The sequence below is a fragment of the Limulus polyphemus genome, unplaced genomic scaffold (genome assembly GCF_000517525.1).
Source record: "Limulus polyphemus unplaced genomic scaffold, Limulus_polyphemus-2.1.2 Scaffold2761, whole genome shotgun sequence".
Taxonomy (NCBI): Eukaryota; Metazoa; Arthropoda; class Merostomata; order Xiphosura; family Limulidae; genus Limulus; species Limulus polyphemus.
Genome location: NW_013668371.1, coordinates 102,540 through 108,549, shown reverse-complemented (window position 1 = coordinate 108,549; position 6,010 = coordinate 102,540).

The following is a 6,010-nucleotide window of genomic DNA, read 5'->3' as shown; positions in this document are numbered from 1 at the left end:
AAACTGACTGTCACTTTAAGTGAAAGAATGGAACGTGTTCAGCGACATCATGTCTCTAGCCTCGGACCTTTCGAACCGCAGACCAACACGCGTAACGGTCGTACATACAAACAAGCAGAATAATAGTATAGATAATATTAATTAGTAGTAAATAATTAGCTCGTCGTTCTGGTTGCTTGATTTGTTAATTATAATCTTCAAACCACTAATATGTTTCTTAACCCTAACACTATGTTTCAACTGTTAACTTGCTGCCTTTCCAGGTGTGTAATTTTAAGCGGAGTCTATGAGGTTCAAACCCAAGATCTCACGAAGTGTTGAAGACATAGAAACCGATACGTAGTGTGAAGGTTAGTTAAAAGAAAAAGTTAGATTATTTTCAAGATTATTACTAGCTCAAACAGGGAATAAAAAAAGAGTAACTTAATTAACTAACAAAAAAAGATGGTTACCCACTAATTAACATATTCGCTAGTCCAACCCCCCCCCCCCCCAAAAAAAAAGTTTCCGTAACTATCTAAAGTTTCTGTTGATATCTTAGTATCTAGGTTACTAGAAACTATGGTTACTGATAATAGTTTAGAAAATGTGGAAAGTCAACGCTGACGGAACTTCACGGTGTATGAATATCATTAAACACTGTAAATAAAACAACTAAAAAGTCCTGATTTTTTTTTTACCAAACAGCTCTGTTTATTTCACTGCACTTTACAACCGTGTGTACTTTATAAAGGTGAAGGTCAAACCTCATCATTCAATTACAGTAGTCCAAGAGTTGGCGACAGGTTTCACTGACTAGCTCCCTTCACTTTAGTCCATCAGTTCAAAATTAGGGACGGCTAACGCAGATAGTTCTTCTGTATCGTTGCGCAAAGTTGATGAACAAACTGTTTCCAAATGCTGCAGCAATCCGTTACTCAACCTGATACGAACTTTTATTTTCGATACTATTGTTCTAATCTTACCGATACACCGTATGGGCCAGTTGCGAATAAAGTGTTCAAATTTTGGAATGGCCTTAATTTGACGTTTCATTACACTTTCTAAAATTAAATGATTTATGTCTCGGTGTTGTGAATAGTAGATGTCGAAGACGATCGCTTTCATTAAGACTTTTGTTGTTGAAACTAGTATGATGAACTGCAGTACTGAAATTCTGAAATATTATTCGATGTTAATTTTTAAAAAATTATCCGGTAGTAAAGTTTTACAAATTATCCGGTGTCAAAATTTTGAAAAATTATCCGGTGATGAAGTTTTAAAAATCATCCGGTGATGGAGATTTAAAAATTATCCGGTGATGAAGTTTTGAAAATTATCCGATTGTGAAGTTTTAAAAAGTATTCGATGTCAAAGTATTAAAAATTATCCGGCGGTGTCGCTTTGGAAATTATTAGGTGGAGAAGCTTTGATAACACGAATTTAACCTTTATAAAAATTGTTTTGGTTTTAATAACAGATTTTCCATAATTCAGCTATGCAGATTTCGAAAATAATATTCTTTTTTTGTATCACGTAAGAAAAAACAAACAAACTCTTACTTAGATCAAACTTACAACAAATATAACAGAATATGTTTGGGTCATTTACACAACCTCTTGTTGCCATGACGACGAATAAATAACATTGAAAAGAAAAAAATAATGTCAAAGTGCACGCACAAACAAATACTATCCACGTCATGCGGCCTGTTAACCGTTTATATACTAGCGGTGTGTTTCTCGGGAGTTCTAGAACGATTTATAAGATTCTCACGTCGCGATTGATTTAGAGAAATCCATAGCCAGTGGTTGTCAACATTTTAAGCATAACAAAATGTGACACGATTTCAATGAAAATGATTCACTTATGTAAAATTACATATGACGTTTTGTGAACAATCTGTACGTGATGGAGAAAAATTGATATCATTACTGTGGAACAGCGACTTAAAACCTTATAGTACATGATTTTAAGGTCGATTTTATATTTTCGGGCAAAATCAAACCCCTACGCCTATGCCTACGAGGCATTAAGGGCAGTCGCGATAAAAAAATCACACTGCTGAATTTACCAGAGAATGACAAATATATTGTTAGAATTCAGCTAGATTTATGGAAATTTTGTTGTTTTATATTAAAGCTTTTCAAGTGCAATAATACAAAAAAATTAATCAAAAATTTACAAAAAAAATAATACCAATATTTGTTTTACAGCTTACAAGTTTTTTTATATAGATAACGTCTGAAAATGTAGCAAAACAAAAATATAGAGAAAGTTGTTTGTTTGAAGTTAAGCACAAAACTACACAATGGGCTATCTGTGCTCTGCCCACCACGGGTATCGAAACCCGGTTTCTATGGTTGTAAGCCATTGGGGGTCTATAGTGAAACAGCAATATTTTATGTTTCACTCTACTAGGTTTTTTATGTGTATTACCATTGAAACTGCAGCAAAACTTTGTGAAAAACGCCAATAAAAATGAGCCCGGCATGGCCAGGTGGTTAGGGGGCGCTCGACTCGCAATCTGCGGATTCGAATCCCCGTCGCACCAAACATGCTCGCCCTTTCAGCTGTGGGGGCGTTATAATGTGACGATCAATCCCACTATTCGTTGGCAAAAGAGTAGTCCAAGAGTTGGCGGTGGGTGGTGATGACTACCTGCCTTCCCCCTAGTCTTACACTGCTAAATTAGGGACGGCTAGCGCAGATAGCCCTCGTGTAGATTTGCGCGAAACTCGTAACAATCCCAGCCAATAAAAACACGCTTCGTGAGTCTGAGCATTTCGTCCACGCCTATTTCGCAGCTATGATTAAAGATAGAGCGACGACTAATGACGCTGTAAATATTTGAAATGCTTCTTTCATATCCAGTCAAGATATTTCACACAGTAATCCAGAGAGCGGGTGGGTAGAAGCCACGCCTGTTAATTATCAAATTGCTGTCCCGCTGTTAGATCAAAAGGTCAAACCACATTCCCTGCCTGTCAACCACACCTTGAAGAGCTCGGCCAACACCACCTAGGTATTCAAACCTGGACAAACATAGTTGAGCTTCGCATGATGTCTTAACGCACGTGGTGTTATGCGTTTACAATTTTATAAGTTTTCTGAATAAAAGGTAATATGGGATCCATAGATCGTAGAATTTGAACTTATCTACATCATTACTGATTGGATATGTGTAATCCAACTTGTAATAATATTATTTTGTAGCCGAACAATAATATTCCGAGGAACTATATTCTTTCGCGTAGACACTGAAACACTGTTACTCTACATAAAACTCAAAAAGAACTTTCGTCAGAAACTTTATGTGCATTTAAAAATGAAATGACTCAGTAACTTTTTTCACGGATCAAATCAACTAAGAATTTGAGGTTCGACAACAACAAAGCTCGAAGGTATAAAACTACTTTACTATTTAATTAAACTTCTAAAACTATTTGTCACAAGGATAAGTCATATCAATTTTCTTGTTGTTGTTGTTGTTTTTAGGAAGTCAAGGCCTGATATTACTTTGTGGTTAGGTCCCTCGATTCGCAATCTGGTCGTGGGTAATGTTGACTAGCTGCCTTCCCTATAGTCTATCACTTTTAAATAAAGAGTTGGTCGTGGGTAATGTTGACTAGCTGCCTTCACCATAGTCTATCACTTTTAAATAAAGAGTTGGTCGTGGGTAATGTTGACTAGCTGCCTTCACCATAGTCTATCACTTTTAAATAAAGAGTTGGTCGTGGGTAATGTTGACTAGCTGCCTTCCCTATAGTCTATCACTTTTAAATAAAGAGTTGGTCGTGGGTAATGTTGACTAGCTGCCTTCCCTATAGTCTATCACTTTTACATTAGGGACGGCTAGCGCAGATAGCTCTCCAATAGCTTTACCCCAAATTTCCAAAACAGATATCAAAATGTAGTTCTGATACATGTTGTTCCATCGCGACTTTATATCAGCAGTCATGTGACTTGCTAATTTGCATATCCAAAGTCGTTTTAACATAACGTACTCAACCCTGTAGTAAAATATCGTCAATGTTACCGAATCAATATAACTTCAATCTCTTTAATAATATATCATTATTAACTTCGTTGATTAGGGAGTGAATAGTCGGCTGATTTTCCGATTTCTGTATGCTCTTAAAGATTGTCGAATATTTTCACTGGATTGTTTTACTTGGAAGATTAACACCTTTAACAATACATTAACAGTTTTTAACTACATACTGGCAGTAACAGCGTCGGCAAAATAATAACATTAACGTCTGGAATAAACTATTTTATGTTACAGTTTTCAAACCCGAAAGCTGGCAAAGTAATGAAAATGCCCCCCCAGTGGCACAGCGGTATGTCTGCGGACTTACAACGCTAGAAACTGGGTTTCGATACCCGTAGTGGGCAGAGCACAGATAGCCCATTGTGTAGCTTTGTGCTTAACTTCAAAGAAACAAAGCAATGAAAATTCTTAACCTAATATTAGTGATACAAACCACAATAGACCCAACTTCTCCCCGCACATTCCTGTTAATTTGTCTATTATGGACATCAAAATGTGTCTTGTTAAACACTTAATATAGGTTCATAGAACTCAATGTTATTGATAGAAACGGTCATTGGAGATAAAGAAATTATTGCACGTGTTTTATATTGCACGTGTTTTATATTGCACGTGTTTTAATTAATAGATAAATAAATGGTAACATTTTTGTTTTTGTTTTGTAACCTTTTAACCACCAAACTTCTAAAGCGAGGCTCCCGCCAGGAGGTTGACAACAAAATCATTTCGTTGTCAACAACAACAACAGAAGAAAGCATTACAAACACAACAAAGAACAGATGTAGGTTTTTAAACTTATACTATTAGGAATGACATATGGCCGAATTGGTATTTACAGAAATGCGAAGGGATTCTACTGTGATATTTTCAGGTAAAACTGATTTCCTCACAACTATCAGATAGATTAATCGGAATTGATACAATAGTCTGCACTTAAAAAATTGACCGAGGTTTTTTAGTGTGTGAAATAATGAGACTGAAGAAGTTTTGAAAAAAAAAATACAATTAAACAAAAAAGAAAATGCAGTGTGCGCAGGGAATAAGAATGACGCTTCTACCCGAATGTGGTTATCTCTCTATTTCCAGATAGATCTCTGTAGAGATAAACACGTTGATCTCGAAAAAGAACTGATCTTGTCGATTTTCAGGTTAAACTAGGCTTCAATCTAAAAGGTAACCTCGGTTTCTTTGTCCAGTGGGCGGTATCACCTCGTAATTCTTGTTCTCTCACAACATTCGCTGGCTGTAACATATAGACATCATCCATTAGGCCATTAGGGGAGTCAGTGACTCATTCAAAACCGGTATGCAGTTTTACTGCAACATCCCTATGGGCAGACTAGATATTATCTACTATAGAAAACAAAGAACCAAAGTATCTAGAAGAAGGCAATTTTTTTCTGAACCACATATTTATACTAAAACCGCACAAAAATTAGATGAATAAGAAATATTTTAATATAACTAAAATCACGTAGAAAACATCCGATATATTTTCATATGACAATAGATTTATTTTACAGTTTAAATTAGCTTTTTGTTGCACTCTGATTATTGTTGCGTTGTTCATACTTTCTTTACTAAACTCCTACAGTATGTTTGTGTTTTTTCATGCTTTCTTTGCTAGATTATCACACTGTTCATTGTTGCGTTGTCTATACTTTCTTTACTAGATTATCACACTGTTCATCGTTGCGTTGTCTAGTGCTGCTGACAATTCTAAATAGACGAATACATTTTATAAAACTAGAAGTAGCCTACCTGCTAAGCCTAAAGATAATCTCTGGCTTCAACTTGTGAATGAGGTAGTTCTAATTTATTCAGAGGTTTTAGTCATTGTTGCTATCCATGCTTTCTGTTCAATTTTTTAAAGATCATGGCAATGGCTGATGATGAATAAAACATTTTCCAGGTGACAGTAAGCTCCATCATTCACAAGCTGATGCCAGGGATTAATAGTGTAGGATTTGCAAGTAG